The 23,773-nt window shown below is 47.7% G+C and overlaps 1 protein-coding gene across 3 annotated transcripts in view; it reads left to right on the top strand.

Annotated features, from left to right (window-relative positions):
- The window catches only part of LOC106595407 (casein kinase I), a 102,037-nt gene that overhangs the window by 625 nt on the left and 77,639 nt on the right, over window positions 1-23,773 (top strand). The gene's annotated exons all lie outside the window — the stretch shown is intronic.

Below are 23,773 nucleotides of genomic sequence, written 5' to 3'. Positions count from 1 at the left end.
CTCTTCAACGGTAGACTCGATCAAACGTCAGCTGTTGAGTTTTCGTTTTAGCCAGCTGATTCTAGCTAACGTTAGAACAAATTGTCCCGTTTGAATGTAGCTATCACTTCAATGCGCAGATTTATTTGTCAGAGTATATCTGTGAGATACTACACACGTCAATTGTTCTTGTTGGTGATATAACCACCTTCCTTGGGTGATCATAAACACTAGCTAAGCCAGCTGGAAAGGTTTTGAGTCCAATGTTGTCGAGCTTTTGTCAAGCTACAGACATACGTTTGGTTGTGCAGAAGTCAACCAGGAAGCGGTCTGTCTGTAACAATAAGCTAAGTACCAAAGCTGAATATAGTGTCTCTAAATGTCCAATTTGACTGTTAACTCACGATCTGCCAGATGCAATGGCTGACTTGACATATTGTACATGTTCACCACCGTATTATAATATAACTGTGTAATGCATTTCAGTTGTTATCAGTCCCTCTTGATAACGTTAACGCGATGGAAGTGCGTGGAACACTATTTTCACTGGAGTGTTGTTGTACTAGCTATCTACTCCAATCCCTATTGACTGTAGTAGCAACTAGTGGTCAGATTGGACATGTTATGACATGTTCTGGTGGTTTGTATGTAGTGTATGGATGAAAGTGCTGCTGCTCATCCCTTTAGGCTCTCAGCTGAGATCAAGCTGGCCTCAGAACCGGGTGGATAGGGGTCCATGCATGTTATTTGATCATGTCTTATCAACTTGTTAGGCATTACAAACTGTCTGTGGCCTAACCTAGATAACATGATGGATGGTATTTTGTCTGTTTTTCATTGATTATTTTCCTTCATTCAACTTCAGCTGATTCATTGGGGGTGAGATACAGCAAGGTCATGTTTGTGACACAGAAACTGATGCAGGCCTCTGTGTGTGTGTGAGTGTGTGTCTGTGTGTGTCCAACTTCCATCAGGGTAGGTTGTGATGAGGGCTCATACCCTCACTTACCTCATATTTGTTTTACTTGCAAACAACAACTTGGCTAGACCTAGTTGGATCACTTGTTACTCTGGTTTTAACAACACCACAAACCAAACTAGATTAAAAAGGACAACATTATTGTTCAATAATAAACATTTTCTATGCAAAACATTTTGCTACGGTGTGCACTACTGAATACGCCTCCTAGCCACATCTTGTTGCGCTGAAAGGACTGGATAATTAGCTATATATTAATGACTCCACCACCTTGCCCACTGACAGGCTTCAGGGCCAATCCAATTCTTTCTGCCCCAGGCTACATGAAGCACTAATGTGTAGGAGGCTAGGGGTCAGCCAGCCGTGTAGAAGGCTAGGGGTCAGCCAGCCGTGTAGGAGGCTAGGGGTCAGCCAGCCGTGTAGGAGGCTAGGGGTCAGCCAGCCGTGTAGGAGGCTAGGGGTCAGCCAGCCGTGTAGGAGGCTAGGGGTCAGCCAGCCGTGTAGGAGGCTAGGGGTCAGCCAGCGGTGTAGGAGGCTAGGGGTCAGCCAGCGGTGTAGGAGGCTAGGGGTCAGCCAGCGGTGTAGGAGGCTAGGGGTCAGCCAGCGGTGTAGGAGGCTAGGGGTCAGCCAGCGGTGTAGGAGGCTAGGGGTCAGCCAGCCGTGTCGGAGGCTAGGGGTCGATTTCGAAATCTGTCTGTAGTTTGTCATGATTGACAGCCGACCTTGCCCCCTGTTGTCCTGGAACCAGTGTTGGAGGAGAAGGGACTCTATTGTCCTGGAACCAGTGTTGGAGGAGCAGGGACTCTATTGTCCTGGAACCAGTGTTGGAGGAGCAGGGACTCTATTGTCCTGGAACCAGTGTTGGAGGAGCAGGGACTCTATTGTCCTGGTGTTGTCCTAGACTAGTGTATGCTGGAGGTCTTTGTCTGGTGTGGTCCTCTGTCTCTGGTGGGGTGTTGGGCTGGCTGGGAATATATACAGACCACCACTGTCTTTGAGACAAACTAGACTTGCTGCTGTTTGAGTTGTCTACTAATGCTTTCCCTCTGTGTTCAGGTTGGAGTTGGAACAGAACAGTGTCTGGCCTCTCGAGTGGTGCGGTGGTCTAAGACACTGCATCACAGTGCTAGCTGTGCCACTAGAGATCCTGATTCGAGTCCAGGCTCTGTTGCAGCCGGCCGTGACCGGGAGACCCATGGGGCGGCGCACAATTGGCCCAGTGTTGTCCTGCTTAGGGAAGGGTTTGGCCGGCAGGGATGTCCTTGTCCCATCGCGCACCAGCGACTCCTGTGGTGGGCTGGGCGCAGTGCATGCTGACACGGTCACCAGGTGTACAGTGTTTCCTCCTACACATTGGTGCGGCTGTGTTCCGGGTTAAGCAGGCATTGTGTCAAGAAGCAGTGCAGCTTGGTTGGGTTGTGTTTCGGAGGACGCATGGCTCTCGACCTTCGCCTCTCCTGAGTCCGTACGGGAGTTGCAGCGATGAGACAAGACTGTAACTACCAATCGGATACCACGAAATTGTGGAGAAAAAGAACAGTCTCAGAGTGGCTGTCCTCTGTGTTCAGGTTTGGGGTTGTGTTCGTTAGGGCACAAAGCAAGCATTTGTTATTGGACAGCTACAGATAGAACCTCCTAGTTTCGCCTAATATTCTAACGCTTCGTCCTTGGTGCCAACTGAACAAGACCCAGGTTGTGTTGTTCTGCTGGAGACTCTGACTGTCGTCTCCAGTGTGTCTGTCAGGACTGCTGGTGTCTTGTGTAGGTTACCACCATTACCTAGTTAGATAATACAGCCGTAATGTGAGCTGTTGCAGAGCGACGCAGGACACTGATAACACTGGTGTGTGGGTGTCAGTGACTGTGTCCTGACACAGGGTGCTTCCCAAATCCACATTTCACACTATTCCAAATATTGTCCACTACCTTTGACCACAGCTCTATGGGCCCTGTTCAATAATAGTGCACTACATAGGGAATAGGGGGCCCAAGAGTAAAACTATTTGATTTCTTTTTCAAGTTGAGAACGCCAGAACTCAGGTGAAGGTTGAGAACGCCAGAACTCAGGTGAAGGTTGAGAACGCCAGAACTCAGGTGAAGGTTGAGAACGCCAGAACTCAGGTGAAGGTTGAGAACGCCAGAACTCAGGTGAAGGTTGAGAACGCCAGAACTCAGGTGAAGGTTGAGAACGCCAGAACTCAGGTGAAGGTTGAGAACGTCAGAACTCAGGTGAAGGTTGAGAACGTCAGAACTCAGGTGAAGGTTGAGAACGTCAGAACTCAGGTCAAGCGTTCTGAATCTAGTTGGAAGATTCCTGGAAGCTGATGATGGAATAAGGCAATTTTGGGGAAATTAACAGAATTTTACAACGCTACACAAGAGGGAGTGAAATTCAGACCTCCACCAAAAAAACACATCTGTCAGCAACACATTGTAAGCAGCATCTAGGCCGACTTCTCCACACGTACAGCTGTTGCTGTGAGAGCAGCTAATCTACCAACAGGGCAGTACTGTACAAACATGCAATAAAGAGATCGCTCACGTCACCACAGGTTGTACATAACTTCTGTGTGTGTGAGCTGCCAGCCTGCCTACGCCCTTATTAAAGACCAGGGGTGTTTCTCTAGAGTGGCTTCCTCTCATCAATGTGAGACAGGCCAAGTCACAAATTTAACTATGTTCCCTACATAGTGGACTACTTTTGACCAGGGCCTACATAGGGAATAGGGGGCCATTTGCAGACACAGAGAAGGGCAGAACAGAGATGTCCTTGGAGCCAGAGAGTTATTGTTACAGCCAGCTGCTCTTAATGCCCTGTTCAGACACAACTACCTGCTCCATCGCCATTGGTTGAGTCCCAAATGGCCCCCTGTATGGTCATACGCAGTGCACTATTTAGGGGAAAGGGTGCCATTTGGGACTAAGCTAATAAGTATCCTGTTCAATGCTTGTTTTCTCTCCTACAACCCCTGTAGCTGTTTGCTTTCATGTGTAGATGGATGGAAGGCTGCTCACTCTGGTTCACTTCATACAATGGTGTAATCATGTTCTATCCCCCGTGTGTGTGTGTCATGGTGTGTGTGTGTGTGTGTGTGTGTGTGTGTGTCATGGTGAGTGTGTATGTCTCTGACTGTGTGTGTGTGTTGAGGTAATCATGGTTTTGAACACAGCTGGAATCTCTTAAGGGTCTCGGTAGCGTGCTGTGTTTTGTTCTGTGTTCCTGGTCCTGTAAAGACCCGGTGTGTGTGTGTGTGTGTGTGTGTGTGTGTGTGTGTGTGTGTGTGTGTGTGTGTGTGTGTGTTGTCATGGGCAACAAGACGTGAGGATGAGGTCAGTGTTTGGCCTGTGATTGGAGAACTGGGATGTAGTTCAACAGGGTGAAACGTTCTCAACGGTTGCATCCCAAAGGACACCCTATTTAGTGCACCACTTTTAATGGCTCTGGTCAAAAGTAGTGCACTATATAGGGTGCACCCAACATTGCAGCTGTGCAGAAATGTACTATACTGGTCAACCCCCCCCAAAAAATGCATTTGATATTATTTTGAGTCCTCTCTGTATGTGTTGTGGGAAGCCCAAGCACTGTCCAGGAACTGGATTAAGACAAGCTAGAACGCATGTTCCCCGTGATGATCCCATTGGCTTACACTAGGTGGAAGCTGTATCACTGAACCAGATTGTAACTGGATTAGATGAGGGCTGGCTAAAACCAGCCAGTGAATTAGGGCCAACTAGGCTGCTTATTGACAAGCAGTTTGTATTATTTGGTATGGGCTGGCTGGCCTTTTGGTATAGCCCCCCCCGAGTGGCGCAGCTGTCTAAGACACTGCATCTCAGTGCAAGAGGCATCACTGCAGTACCTGGTTCAAATCCAGGCTGCATCACATCCGGCCGTGATTGGGAGTCCCATAGGGCGGCGCACAATTGGCTCAGCGTCGTCCGGGTTTGGCCGGTGTAGGCCGTCATTGTAAATAAGAATTTGTTCTTAACTGACTTGCCTAGTTAAATAAAATAAAGGCATTGATCATCTATCTGTTTTAGGTTATGTAAAAAGTATTATTAAGAACGATGTATATCACCCTTCTCCTGAGAAACAAGAATAAGTGGTCTGAGTCATGAGTAAGACTTGGACCTGTTGGTTTTGTGACAGGTTTACTTGAAAATGGCTGATGTAATATTTGTCTGTGTCAGGATGTTGTCCCAGCCCTAGTGTTGGCTGTAGAGCCCAGTCTATCTGCATGTGTTTGGCTTTGGCTAGTGGCAACCAATCAACTCAGCTGAACACCAACCAGCCAATAGAGAGCAGAGAACTCAGCTGGAACACCAACCAACCAATAGAGAGCAGAGAACTCAGCTGGAACACCAACCAACCAATAGAGAGCAGAGAACTCAGCTGGAACACCAACCAACCAATAGAGAGCAGAGAACTCAGCTGGAACACCAACCAACCAATAGAGAGCAGAGAACTCAGCTGGAACACCAACCAACCAATAGAGAGCAGAGAACTCAGCTGGAACACCAACCAACCAACCAATAGAGAGCAGAGAACTCAGCTGGAACACCAACCAACCAACCAATAGAGAGCAGAGAACTCAGCTGGAACACCAACCAACCAATAGAGAGCAGAGAACTCAGCTGGGACACCAACCAACCAATAGAGAGCAGAGAACTCAGCTGGGACACCAACCAACCAATAGAGAGCAGAGAACTCAGCTGGGACACCAACCAACCAATAGAGAGCAGAGAACTCAGCTGGAACACCAACCAACCAATAGAGAGCAGAGAACTCAGCTGGCATCGCTCCAACTCCTAGTCTGTAAATCTACACAATGACTAAACGGTGTGTTCATCTACTTAAAGGACTTATATAAAGTTGTCCGAGCTCTTCACACCCGGGGAAGCTGACCTGTTGTGTCCCTACTTTGAGAGTTGGGAATGTGTTTGTGTGCAAGCATTGAGGCTGGTGGGTGTTTTGCACTCGCGTTCTGGTCTCCAAGGTTTTACACCAGGTCTGGGATCTGTGTTGGTACATAGCTATGCTCCAAGGTTTTACACCAGGTCTGGGATCTGTGTTGGTACATAGCTATGCTCCAAGGTTTTACACCAGGTCTGGGATCTGTGTTGGTACACAGCTATGCTCCAAGGTTTTACACCAGGTCTGGGATCTGTGTTGGTACATAGCTATGCTCCAAGGTTTTACACCAGGTCTGGGATCTGTGTTGGTACATAGCTATGCTCCAAGGTTTTACACCAGGTCTGGGATCTGTGTTGGTACATAGCTATGCTCCAAGGTTTTACACCAGGTCTGGGATCTGTGTTGGTACACAGCTATGCTCCAAGGTTTTACACCAGGTCTGGGATCTGTGTTGGTACATAGCTATGCTCCAAGGTTTTACACCAGGTCTGGGATCTGTGTTGGTACATAGCTATGCTCCAAGGTTTTACACCAGGTCTGGGATCTGTGTTGGTACATAGCTATGGTGTGTTTCAACAGGTGTGTACTGTACACTTCAGTGTTTTGTTCTTGGGCTGGACTGATCAATACCACATGCTTGTCCCCAGCCCCCCACCTCCAAGTTCTGTGCAGTTGAACAACACAGCCCTGCTCTGTAAAACCTGCCAAGAAAGAGATGAACTTAGTCTCTGTCCTCCTGACCAGACCAGAGGTCTATAGTCACCACCAGGGGGTTTATCTCCTGACCATACCAGACAGGAACATGTTTCATCCTCTTTCTGTTGGTGTTGTCACATGCTGTTAGAGGGAGGCCAAAGTTCATGTAAACTGAAGGTTTACTTGGCTTTATGTTGTACATGTTTCAGCTGCATCTGAGTACGGAATTCACTCTGATTGTATTCATATTATCCAATTGAAGAAGTTTAGCAAAGTTAACAATCTATCATGCTAATCTTTGACCATAACCTAGTGAACCTTTCTGGGCCTGGGGGCAGTATTGAGTAGTTTGGATGAATGAGGTGCCCAAATTAAACTGCCTACTACTCGGGCTCAGAACGTAGGATATGCATATTATTAGTAGATTTGGATAGAAAACACTCTGAAGTTTCTAAAACTGTTTGAATGGTGTCTGTGAGTATAACAGAACTCATATGGCAGGCCAAAACCTGAGAGAAAATCCAACCAGGAAGTGGATTGTAGTTTTTCAAGACTGGGCCTAAATTGACTTAGGGTTCAATTTGCACTTCCTAAGGCTTCCACTAGATGTCAACAGTCTTTAGAACGTGTTTCAGGCTTTTGCAGTCAACAGAGAGCGAACAAGACCTCCTGGAGTCTGATGACCAAGAGAATGACATGGCCTCAATTACGCGCCTTCACGTGAGGGGTAGCTGTGTTCCATAACGTTTTTCAAGACATTGGAATCGTCCGGTTGGAATATTACTAAAGTTTTACGTTAAAAAGGCCCTAAAGATTGATGTTTTACAACGTTTGACATGTTTCAACAAACGTAAATATAACTTTTTGTCGTGAAATGTTCGGCGCGCTTCCTACATTTGAAGTAGCTTACTGAACGCGCAAACAACAAGGAGGTATTTGGACATAAATTATGGACTTTATCGAACAAAACAACATTTATTGTGGACCTGGGACTCCTGGAAGTGCCTTCTGATGAAGATCGTCAAAGGTAAGTGAATATTTCTAATGCAATGTATGATTTTAGATGACTCCAAAATGGCGGGTACCTGTATTGCTTGATGTCTTTTTCTGAGCGCTGTACTCAGATTATTGCAAAGTGTGCTTTCCCCGTGAAGCTTTTTTGAAATCTGTCACAGCGGTTGCATTAAGGAGATGTTAATCTATAATTCTTTGAATAACAGTTTAATATTTTATCAACGTTTATGATGAGTATTTTTGTAAATTGTTGTGCTGATCCACCGGCAGTATCGGAGGCAAAATATTTTCTGAACATCACGTGCCAATGTAAAATGGGGTTTTTGGATATCAATATGAACTTTATCGAACAAAACATACATGTATTGTGTAACATTGAGTCCTGGGAGTGTCATCTGATGAAGATCGTCAAAGGTTAGTGCTTAATTTTAGCTGTATTTCTGGTTTTTGTGACCCCTCTCCTGCTTGGAAAATGGCTGTGTGGTTTTTCTTGTGTTGTACCTGTCCTAACATAATCTAACTTTATGCTTTCGCCGTAAAGCCTTTTTAAAATCGGACAATGTGGTTGGATTAAGGAGAGGTGTATCTTTAAAATGGTGTAAAATAGATGTATGTTTGAGGAATTTGAATGATGACATTTTGTTGTTTTGAATTTGCCGCCCTGATATTTCACTGGCTGTGTCCCGCAGGTGGGACGTTAGCATAGAAGTTAAGTAGTTTTTTTACTTTGAGCAGTGGCCAATATTTACAAAACATTGATGCAGTTTTAGTGTGTTTGTGTACAAAGTGTTCAATGTTTGGACACGTGGTGTTTTTACTAGACTGACTTTGGAGTTCCCCTCCCTCTCCTCACTGATAGCATGACATGCTATAGGCTCTGATTACCACCAGCCCTGTGGATCTCTGTGTTCCTCTACCCCTGGATGACATGCTATAGGCTCTGATTACCACCAGCCCTGTGGATCTCTGTGTTCCTCTACCCCTGGATGACATGCTATAGGCTCTGATTACCACCAGCCCTGTGGATCTCTGTGTTCCTCTACTCCTGGATGACATGCTATAGGCTCTGATTACCACCAGCCCTGTGGATCTCTGTGTTCCTCTACCCCTGGATGACATGCTATAGGCTCTGATTACCACCAGCCCTGTGGATCTCTGTGTTCCTCTACCCCTGGATGACATGCTATAGGCTCTGATTACCACCAGCCCTGTGGATCTCTGTGTTCCTCTACCCCTGGATGACATGCTATAGGCTCTGATTACCACCAGCCCTGTGGATCTCTGTGTTCCTCTACCCCTGGATGACATGCTATAGGCTCTGATTACCACCAGCCCTGTGGATCTCTGTGTTCCTCTACCCCTGGATGACATGCTATAGGCTCTGATTACCACCAGCCCTGTGGATCTCTGTGTTCCTCTACCCCTGGATGACATGCTATAGGCTCTGATTACCACCAGCCCTGTGGATCTCTGTGTTCCTCTACCCCTGGATGACATGCTATAGGCTCTGATTACCACCAGCCCTGTGGATCTCTGTGTTCCTCTACCCCTGGATGACATGCTATAGGCTCTGATTACCACCAGCCCTGTGGATCTCTGTGTTCCTCTACCCCTGGATGACATGCTATAGGCTCTGATTACCACCAGCCCTGTGGATCTCTGTGTTCCTCTACCCCTGGATGACATGCTATAGGCTCTGATTACCACCAGCCCTGTGGATCTGTGTTCCTCTACCCCTGGATGACATGCTATAGGCTCTGATTACCACCAGCCCTGTGGATCTCTGTGTTCCTCTACCCCTGGATGACATGCTATAGGCTCTGATTACCACCAGCCCTGTGGATCTCTGTTCCTCTACCCCTGGATGACATGCTATAGGCTCTGATTACCACCAGCCCTGTGGATCTCTGTGTTCCTCTACCCCTGGATGACATGCTATAGGCTCTGATTACCACCAGCCCTGTGGATCTCTGTGTTCCTCTACCCCTGGATGACATGCTATAGGCTCTGATTACCACCAGCCCTGTGGATCTGTGTTCCTCTACCCCTGGATGACATGCTATAGGCTCTGATTACCACCAGCCCTGTGGATCTCTGTGTTCCTCTACCCCTGGATGACATGCTATAGGCTCTGATTACCACCAGCCCTGTGGATCTCTGTGTTCCTCTACCTCTGGATGACATGCTATAGGCTCTGATTACCACCAGCCCTGTGGATCTCTGTGTTCCTCTACCCCTGGATGACATGCTATAGGCTCTGATTACCACCAGCCCTGTGGATCTCTGTTCCTCTACCCCTGGATGACATGCTATAGGCTCTGATTACCACCAGCCCTGTGGATCTCTGTGTTCCTCTACCCCTGGATGACATGCTATAGGCTCTGATTACCACCAGCCCTGTGGATCTCTGTGTTCCTCTACCCCTGGATGACATGCTATAGGCTCTGATTACCACCAGCCCTGTGGATCTCTGTGTTCCTCTACCCCTGGATGACATGCTATAGGCTCTGATTACCACCAGCCCTGTGGATCTCTGTGTTCCTCTACACATGGATGACATGATGGCACATAGTCTATCCAGCCCCTCTGCCCCCCCCCCAGCCCTCACCCCGACTGAGGCCCAGAACAGTGAGAGATAAGCGGGGAAAGGGAAGAGTCTCGGGGGGTTGGGGGATAAATAAGGGCCAGCTGCCTCCAGGCTATGAAGAGAGAGGAAAGGGAGGAAGGGAGAGAGAGAGGAGTAGAGAGACTGTGGATCTGGCTGGCTGAAGAAAGCTCTACTTTCTACACTTCTTGAAATAAGCAACTCAGTGTTGAGAAATAAGAGGGGTTTTGTTAGCCAGTTAATTGGTGTAACACTCCTGTCCATTTCACACAGTGAAACAAACTGTCATACCAGCTTCAGTTACCCTCAACACACTCCATCTCCTCCTCTGTCCTTCTCTCCCTCTCTGTCCTCTCTTTCCAGCTCTCCTCTTCCCTCCTCTCCATCATATTACACACCACCACCACCACAGCAGGAACCCATTATATTACACCACCACCACAGCAGGAACCCATTATATTACACCACCACCACCACCACAGCAGGAACCCATTATATTACACCACCAACACAGCAGGAACCCATTATATTACACCACCACCACCACAGCAGGAACCCATTATATTACACCACCACCACCACAGCAGGAACCCATTATATTACACCACCACCACCACAGCAGGAACCCATTATATTACACCACCACCACCACAGCAGGAACCCATTATATTACACCACCACCACTGCAGGAACCCATTATATTACACCACCACCACAGCAGGAACCCATTATATTACACCACCACCACCACCACAGCAGGAACCCATTATATTACAAAACCACCACAGGAACCCATTATATTACACCACCACAGGAACCCATTATATTACACCACCACAGGAACCCATTATATTACACACCACCACCACCACCACCACAGCAGCAGGAACCCATTATATTACACCACCACCACCACAGCAGGAACCCATTATATTACACCACCACCACAGCAGGAACCCATTATATTACACCACCACCACCACAGCAGGAACCCATTATATTACACCACCACCACCACAGCAGGAACCCATTATATTACACCACCACCACCACAGCAGGAACCCATTATATTACACCACCACCACAGCAGGAACCCATTATATTACACCACCACCACCACAGCAGGAACCCATTATATTACACCACCACCACAGCAGGAACCCATTATATTACACCACCACCACAGCAGGAACCCATTATATTACACACCACCACCACCACAGCAGGAACCCATCATATTATACCACCACCACCACCACCACCACAGCAGGAACCCATTATATTACACACCACCACCACAGCAGGAACCCATTATATTACACACCACCACCACCACCACAGCAGGAACCCATTATATTACACAACACCACCACAGCAGGAACCCATTATATTACACCACCACCACCACAGCAGGAACCCATTATATTACACACCACCACCACCACAGTAGGAACCCATTATATTACACCACCACCACAGCAGGAACCCATTATATTACACCACCACCACCACAGCAGAAACCCATTATGTTACACACCACCACCACCACAGCAGGAACCCATTATATTACACACCACCACCACCACAGCAGGAACCCATTATATTACACCACCACCACCACCACAGCAGGAACCCATTATATTACACCACCACCACCACAGCAGGAACCCATTATATTACACCACCACCACCACCACAGCAGGAACCCTTATATTACACCACCACCACAGCAGGAACCCATTATATTACACCACCACCACAGCAGGAACCCATTATATTACACCACCACCACAGCAGGAACCCATTATATTACACCACCACCACAGCAGGAACCCATTATATTACACCACCACCACAGCAGGAACCCATTATATTACACCACCACCACAGCAGGAACCCATTATATTACACCACCACCACAGCAGGAACCCATTATATTACACCACCACCACAGCAGGAACCCATTATATTACACCACCACCACAGCAGGAACCCATTATATTACACCACCACCACAGCAGGAACCCATTATATTACACCACCACCACAGCAGGAACCCATTATATTACACCACCACCACAGCAGGAACCCATTATATTACACACCACCACCACCACAGTAGGAACCCATTATATTACACCACCACCACAGCAGGAACCCATTATATTACACCACCACCACCACAGCAGGAACCCATTATATTACACACCACCACCACCACAGCAGGAACCCATTATATTACACCACCACCACAGCAGGAACCCATTATATTACACCACCACCACAGCAGGAACCCATTATATTACACCACCACCACAGCAGGAACCCATTATATTACACCACCACCACCACCACAGCAGGAACCCATTATATTACACACCACCACCACCACCACAGCAGGAACCCATTATATTACACCATCACCACAGCAGGAACCCATTATATTACACCATCACCACAGCAGGAACCCATTATATTACACCACCACCACAGCAGGAACCCATTATATTACACCACCACCACAGCAGGAACCCATTATATTACACCACCACCACAGCAGGAACCCATTATATTACACCACCACCACAGCAGGAACCCATTATATTACACCACCACCACAGCAGGAACCCATTATATTACACACCACCACCACCACCACAGCAGGAACCCATTATATTACACACCACCACCACCACAGCAGGAACCCATTATATTACACACCACCACCACCACAGCAGGAACCCATTATATTACACCACCACCACCACCACCACCACAGCAGGAACCCATTATATTACACCGCCACCACCACCACAGCAGGAACCCATTATATTACACCGCCACCACCACCACAGCAGGAACCCATTATATTACACCGCCACCACCACCACAGCAGGAACCCATTATATTACACCGCCACCACCACCACAGCAGGAACCCATTATATTACACCGCCACCACCACCACAGCAGGAACCCATTATATTACACCACCACCACCACCACAGCAGGAACCCATTATATTACACCACCACAGCAGGAACCCATTATATTACACACCACCACCACTGCAGGAACCCATTATATTACACCACCACCACAGCAGGAACCCATTATATTACACCACCACCACCACCACAGCAGGAACCCATTATATTACACCACCACCACAGCAGGAACCCATTATATTACACCACCACCACAGCAGGAACCCATTATATTACACCACCACCACAGCAGGAACCCATTATATTACACCACCACCACAGCAGGAACCCATCATATTACACCACCACCACCACCACCACAGCAGGAACCCATCATATTATACCACCACCACCACCACAGCAGGAACCCATTATATTACACACCACCACCACAGCAGGAACCCATTATATTACACACCACCACCACCACCACAGCAGGAACCCATTATATTACACCACCACCACAGCAGGAACCCATTATATTACACCACCACCACAGCAGGAACCCATCATATTACACCACCACCACCACAGCAGGAACCCATTATATTACACACCACCACCACCACAGCAGGAACCCATCATATTATACCACCACCACCACCACAGCAGGAACCCATTATATTACACACCACCACCACAGCAGGAACCCATTATATTACACCACCACCACCACAGCAGGAACCCATTATATTACACACCACCACCACCACAGTAGGAACCCATTATATTACACCACCACCACAGCAGGAACCCATTATATTACACCACCACCACCACAGCAGAAACCCATTATGTTACACACCACCACCACCACAGCAGGAACCCATTATATTACACCACCACCACCACCACAGCAGGAACCCATTATATTACACCACCACCACCACCACAGCAGGAACCCATTATATTACACCACCACCACAGCAGGAACCCATTATATTACACCACCACCACAGCAGAAACCCATTATGTTACCCACCACCACAGCAGGAACCCATTATATTACACCACCACCACCACCACAGCAGGAACCCATTATATTACACCACCACCACCACCACAGCAGGAACCCATTATATTACACCACCACCACAGCAGGAACCCATTATATTACACCACCACCACAGCAGGAACCCATTATATTACACCACCACCACAGCAGGAACCCATTATATTACACCACCACCACAGCAGGAACCCATTATATTACACCACCACCACAGCAGGAACCCATTATATTACACCACCACCACAGCAGGAACCCATTATATTACACCACCACCACAGCAGGAACCCATTATATTACACCACCACCACAGCAGGAACCCATTATATTACACCACCACCACAGCAGGAACCCATTATATTACACCACCACCACAGCAGGAACCCATTATATTACACCACCACCACAGCAGGAACCCATTATATTACACCACCACCACAGCAGGAACCCATTATATTACACACCACCACCACAGCAGGAACCCATTATATTACACCACCACCACCACAGCAGGAACCCATTATATTACACCACCACCACCACAGCAGGAACCCATTATATTACACACCACCACCACCACAGCAGGAACCCATTATATTACACCACCACCACCACCACAGCAGGAACCCATTATATTACACCACCACCACAGCAGGAACCCATTATATTACACCACCACCACCACAGCAGGAACCCATTATATTACACCACCACCACAGCAGGAACCCATTATATTACACCACCACCACAGCAGGAACCCATTATATTACACCACCACCACCACCACAGCAGGAACCCATTATATTACACACCACCACCACCACCACAGCAGGAACCCATTATATTACACCATCACCACAGCAGGAACCCATTATATTACACCATCACCACAGCAGGAACCCATTATATTACACCATCACCACAGCAGGAACCCATTATATTACACCACCACCACAGCAGGAACCCATTATATTACACACCACCACCACCACAGCAGGAACCCATTATATTACACACCACCACAGCAGGAACCCATTATATTACACACCACCACCACCACAGCAGGAACCCATTATATTACACACCACCACCACCACAGCAGGAACCCATTATATTACACACCACCACCACCACCACAGCAGGAACCCATTATATTACACACCACCACCACCACAGCAGGAACCCATTATATTACACCACCACCACCACCACAGCAGGAACCCATTATATTACACCACCACCACAGCAGGAACCCATTATATTACACCACCACCACAGCAGGAACCCATTATATTACACCACCACCACCACCACAGCAGGAACCCATTATATTACACCACCACCACCACCACAGCAGGAACCCATTATATTACACCACCACAGCAGGAACCCATTATATTACACCACCACAGGAACCCATTATATTACACCACCACCACCACCACAGCAGCAGGAACCCATTATATTACACACCACCACCACCACCACAGCAGCAGGAACCTATTATATTACACCACCACCACCACAGCAGGAACCCATTATAATACACCACCACCACCACAGCAGGAACCCATTATATTACACCACCACCACAGAAGGAACCCATTATATTACACCACCACCACCACAGCAGGAACCCATTATATTACACCACCACCACAGCAGGAACCCATTATATTACACCACCACCACAGCAGGAACCCATTATATTACACCACCACCACAGCAGGAACCCATCATATTACACCACCACCACCACAGCAGGAACGCATTATATTACACACCACCACCACCACAGCAGGAACCCATCATATTACACCACCACCACCACAGCAGGAACCCATTATATTACACACCACCACCACAGCAGGAACCCATTATATTACACACCACCACCACAGCAGGAACCCATTATATTACACACCACCACCACCACAGCAGGAACACATCATATTACACCACCACCACCACCACCACCACAGCAGGAACCCATTATATTACACACCACCACCACCACCACAGCAGGAACCCATTATATTACACCACCACCACCACAGCAGGAACCCATTATATTACACCACCACCACAGCAGGAACCCATTATATTACACCACCACCACCACAGCAGGAACCCATTATATTACACACCACCACCACCACAGCAGGAACCCATTATATTACACCACCACCACCACCACAGCAGGAACCCATTATATTACACCACCACCACCACCACAGCAGGAACCCATTATATTACACCACCACCACCACCACAGCAGGAACCCATTATATTACACCACCACCACCACCACAGCAGGAACCCATTATATTACACCACCACCACCACCACAGCAGGAACCCATTATATTACACCACCACCACCACCACAGCAGGAACCCATTATATTACACCACCACCACCACCACAGCAGGAACCCATTATATTACACCACCACCACCACCACAGCAGGAACCCATTATATTACACCACCACCACAGCAGGAACCCATTATATTACACCACCACCACAGCAGGAACCCATTATATTACACCACCACCACAGCAGGAACCCATTATATTACACACCACCACCACCACCACAGCAGGAACCCATTATATTACACCACCACCACAGCAGGAACCCATTATATTACACCACCACCACCACCACAGCAGGAACCCATTATATTACACCACCACCACCACCACAGCAGGAACCCATTATATTACACCACCACAGCAGGAACCCATTATATTACACCACCACAGCAGGAACCCATTATATTACACCACCACCACCACAGCAGGAACCCATTATATTACACCACCACAGCAGGAACCCATTATATTACACCACCACAGCAGGAACCCATTATATTACACACCACCACCACTGCAGGAACCCATTATTTTACACCACCACCACAGCAGGAACCCATAATATTACACCACCACAGCAGGAACCCATTATATTACACCACCACAGCAGGAACCCATTATTTTACACACCACCACCACAGGAACCCATTATATTACACACCACCACCACAGGAACCCATTATATTACACACCACCACCACAGGAACCCATTATATTACACCACCACAGCAGGAACCCATTATATTACACACCACCACAGCAGGAAACCATTATATTACACCACCACAGGAACCCATTATATTACACCACCACAGGAACCCATTATATTACACCACCACAGGAACCCATTATATTACACACCACCACCACAGGAACCCATTATATTACACACCACCACCACAGCAGGAACCCATTATATTACACCACCACCACCACCACAGCAGGAACCCATTATATTACACCACCACCACCACCACAGCAGGAACCCATTATATTACACCACCACCACAGCAGGAACCCATTATATTACACACCACCACCACAGCAGGAACCCATTATATTACACACCACCACCACCACAGCAGGAACACATCATATTACACCACCACCACCACCACCACCACAGCAGGAACCCATTATATTACACCACCACCACCACAGCAGGAACCCATTATATTACACCACCACCACCACAGCAGGAACCCATTATATTACACCACCACCACAGCAGGAACCCATTATATTACACCACCACCACCACAGCAGGAACCCATTATATTACACACCACCACCACCACAGCAGGAACCCATTATATTACACACCACCACCACCACAGTAGGAACCCATTATATTACACCACCACCACAGCAGGAACCCATTATATTACACCACCACCACCACAGCAGGAACCCATTATATTACACACCACCACCACCACAGCAGGAACCCATTATATTACACACCACCACCACCACAGCAGGAACCCATTATATTACACCACCACCACAGCAGGAACCCATTATATTACACCACCACCACAGCAGGAACCCATTATATTACACCACCACCACAGCAGGAACCCATTATATTACACCACCACCACAGCAGGAACCCATTATATTACACCACCACCACAGCAGGAACCCATTATATTACACCACCACCACAGCAGGAACCCATTATATTACACCATCACCACAGCAGGAACCCATTATATTACACCATCACCACAGCAGGAACCCATTATATTACACCACCACCACAGCAGGAACCCATTATATTACACCACCACCACAGCAGGAACCCATTATATTACACCACCACCACAGCAGGAACCCATTATATTACACCACCACCACAGCAGGAACCCATTATATTACACCACCACCACAGCAGGAACCCATTATATTACACACCACCACCACCACCACAGCAGGAACCCATTATATTACACCACCACAGCAGGAACCCATTATATTACACCACCACAGGAACCCATTATATTACACCACCACCACCACCACAGCAGCAGGAACCCATTATATTACACACCACCACCACCACCACAGCAGCAGGAACCTATTATATTACACCACCACCACCACAGCAGGAACCCATTATAATACACCACCACCACCACAGCAGGAACCCATTATATTACACCACCACCACAGAAGGAACCCATTATATTACACCACCACCACCACAGCAGGAACCCATTATATTACACCACCACCACAGCAGGAACCCATTATATTACACCACCACCACAGCAGGAACCCATTATATTACACCACCACCACAGCAGGAACCCATCATATTACACCACCACCACCACAGCAGGAACGCATTATATTACACACCACCACCACCACAGCAGGAACCCATCATATTACACCACCACCACCACAGCAGGAACCCATTATATTACACACCACCACCACAGCAGGAACCCATTATATTACACACCACCACCACCACAGCAGGAACACATCATATTACACCACCACCACCACCACCACCACAGCAGGAACCCATTATATTACACACCACCACCACCACCACAGCAGGAACCCATTATATTACACCACCACCACCACAGCAGGAACCCATTATATTACACCACCACCACAGCAGGAACCCATTATATTACACCACCACCACCACAGCAGGAACCCATTATATTACACACCACCACCACCACAGCAGGAACCCATTATATTACACCACCACCACCACCACAGCAGGAACCCATTATATTACACCACCACCACCACCACAGCAGGAACCCATTATATTACACCACCACCACCACCACAGCAGGAACCCATTATATTACACCACCACCACCACCACAGCAGGAACCCATTATATTACACCACCACCACCACCACAGCAGGAACCCATTATATTACACCACCACCACCACCACAGCAGGAACCCATTATATTACACCACCACCACCACCACAGCAGGAACCCATTATATTACACCACCACCACCACCACAGCAGGAACCCATTATATTACACCACCACCACAGCAGGAACCCATTATATTACACCACCACCACAGCAGGAACCCATTATATTACACCACCACCACAGCAGGAACCCATTATATTACACCACCACCACAGCAGGAACCCATTATATTACACACCACCACCACCACCACAGCAGGAACCCATTATATTACACCACCACCACAGCAGGAACCCATTATATTACACCACCACCACCACCACAGCAGGAACCCATTATATTACACCACCACCACCACCACAGCAGGAACCCATTATATTACACCACCACCACCACCACAGCAGGAACCCATTATATTACACCACCACAGCAGGAACCCATTATATTACCCACCACAGCAGGAACCCATTATATTACCCACCACCACCACAGCAGGAACCCATTATATTACACCACCACAGCAGGAACCCATTATATTACACCACCACAGCAGGAACCCATTATATTACACACCACCACCACTGCAGGAACCCATTATTTTACACCACCACCACAGCAGGAACCCATAATATTACACCACCACAGCAGGAACCCATTATATTACACAACCACAGCAGGAACCCATTATTTTACACACCACCACCACAGGAACCCATTATATTACACACCACCACCACAGGAACCCATTATATTACACACCACCACCACAGGAACCCATTATATTACACCACCACAGCAGGAACCCATTATATTACACACCACCACAGCAGGAAACCATTATATTACACCACCACAGGAACCCATTATATTACACCACCACAGGAACCCATTATATTACACCACCACAGGAACCCATTATATTACACACCACCACCACAGCAGGAACCCATTATATTACACACCACCACCACAGCAGGAACCCATTATATTACACCACCACCACCACCACAGCAGGAACCCATTATATTACACCACCACCACCACCACAGCAGGAACCCATTATATTACACCACCACCACAGCAGGAACCCATTATATTACACACCACCACCACAGCAGGAACCCATTATATTACACACCACCACCACCACAGCAGGAACACATCATATTACACCACCACCACCACCCACCACCACCACGCAGGAACCCATTATATTACACCACCACCACCACAGCAGGAACCCATTATATTACACCACCACCACCACAGCAGGAACCCATTATATTACACCACCACCACAGCAGGAACCCATTATATTACACCACCACCACAGCAGGAACCCATTATATTACACCACCACCACCACAGCAGGAACCCATTATATTACACACCACCACCACCACAGCAGGAACCCATTATATTACACCACCACCACAGCAGGAACCCATTATATTACACCACCACCACAGCAGGAACCCATTATATTACACACCACCACCACCACAGCAGGAACCCATTATATTACACACCACCACCACCACAGCAGGAACCCATTATATTACACCACCACCACAGCAGGAACCCATTATATTACACCACCACCACAGCAGGAACCCATTATATTACACCACCACCACAGCAGGAACCCATTATATTACACCACCACCACAGCAGGAACCCATTATATTACACCACCACCACAGCAGGAACCCATTATATTACACCACCACCACCACCACCACAGCAGGAACCCATTATATTACACCATCACCACAGCAGGAACCCATTATATTACACCATCACCACAGCAGGAACCCATTATATTACACCACCACCACAGCAGGAACCCATTATATTACACCACCACCACAGCAGGAACCCATTATATTACACCACCACCACAGCAGGAACCCATTATATTACACCACCACCACAGCAGGAACCCATTATATTACACCACCACCACAGCAGGAACCCATTATATTACACACCACCACCACCACCACCACAGCAGGAACCCATTATATTACACACCACCACCACCACAGCAGGAACCCATTATATTACACACCACCACCACCACAGCAGGAACCCATTATATTACACCACCACCACCACCACCACAGCAGGAACCCATTATATTACACCGCCACCACCACCACAGCAGGAACCCATTATATTACACCGCCACCACCACCACAGCAGGAACCCATTATATTACACCGCCACCACCACCACAGCAGGAACCCATTATATTACACCACCACCACCACAGCAGGAACCAATTATATTACACCACCACCACCACCACAGCAGGAACCCATTATATTACACCACCACCACCACCACAGCAGGAACCCATTATATTACACCACCACAGCAGGAACCCATTATATTACACACCACCACCACTGCAGGAACCCATTATATTACACCACCACCACAGCAGGAACCCATTATATTACACCACCACCACAGCAGGAACCCATTATATTACACCACCACCACAGCAGGAACCCATTATATTACACCACCACCACAGCAGGAACCCATTATATTACACCACCACCACAGCAGGAACCCATCATATTACACCACCACCACCACCACCACAGCAGGAACCCATTATATTACACACCACCACCACCACAGCAGGAACCCATCATATTATACCACCACCACCACCACAGCAGGAACCCATTATATTACACACCACCACCACAGCAGGAACCCATTATATTACACACCACCACCACCACCACAGCAGGAACCCATTATATTACACCACCACCACCACAGCAGGAACCCATTATATTACACCACCACCACCACAGCAGGAACCCATTATATTACACACCACCACCACCACAGTAGGAACCCATTATATTACACCACCACCACAGCAGGAACCCATTATATTACACCACCACCACCACAGCAGAAACCCATTATGTTACACACCACCACCACCACAGCAGGAACCCATTATATTACACCACCACCACCACAGCAGGAACCCATTATATTACACCACCACCACCACCACAGCAGGAACCCATTATATTACACCACCACCACAGCAGGAACCCATTATATTACACCACCACCACAGCAGAAACCCATTATGTTACCCACCACCACAGCAGGAACCCATTATATTACACCACCACCACCACAGCAGGAACCCATTATATTACACCACCACCACCACCACAGCAGGAACCCATTATATTACACCACCACCACAGCAGGAACCCATTATATTACACCACCACCACAGCAGGAACCCATTATATTACACCACCACCACAGCAGGAACCCATTATATTACACCACCACCACAGCAGGAACCCATTATATTACACCACCACCACAGCAGGAACCCATTATATTACACCACCACCACAGCAGGAACCCATTATATTACACCACCACCACAGCAGGAACCCATTACATTACACCACCACCACAGCAGGAACCCATTATATTACACCACCACCACAGCAGGAACCCATTATATTACACCACCACCACAGCAGGAACCCATTATATTACACCACCACCACAGCAGGAACCCATTATATTACACCACCACCACAGCAGGAACCCATTATATTACACCACCACCACAGCAGGAACCCATTATATTACACCACCACCACAGCAGGAACCCATTATATTACACCACCACCACAGCAGGAACCCATTATATTACACCACCACCACAGCAGGAACCCATTATATTACACCACCACCACAGCAGGAACCCATTATATTACACCACCACCACAGCAGGAACCCATTATATTACACACCACCACCACAGCAGGAACCCATTATATTACACACCACCACCACAGCAGGAACCCATTATATTACACACCACCACCACAGCAGGAACCCATTATATTACACCACCACCACCACAGCAGGAACCCATTATATTACACCACCACCACCACAGCAGGAACCCATTATATTACACACCACCACCACCACAGCAGGAACCCATTATATTACACCACCACCACCACCACAGCAGGAACCCATTATATTACACCACCACCACAGCAGGAACCCATTATATTACACCACCACCACCACAGCAGGAACCCATTATATTACACACCACCACCACCACAGCAGGAACCCATTATATTACACCACCACCACCACAGCAGGAACCCATTATATTACACCACCACCACCACAGCAGGAACCCATTATATTACACCACCACCACAGCAGGAACCCATTATATTACACCACCACCACAGCAGGAACCCATT

The sequence above is a fragment of the Salmo salar genome, chromosome 06, assembly GCF_965601325.2.
Source record: "Salmo salar chromosome 06, fSalSal1, whole genome shotgun sequence".
NCBI classification, from domain to species: domain Eukaryota; kingdom Metazoa; phylum Chordata; class Actinopteri; order Salmoniformes; family Salmonidae; genus Salmo; species Salmo salar.
This window is presented reverse-complemented; position numbering and strand designations above follow the sequence as displayed.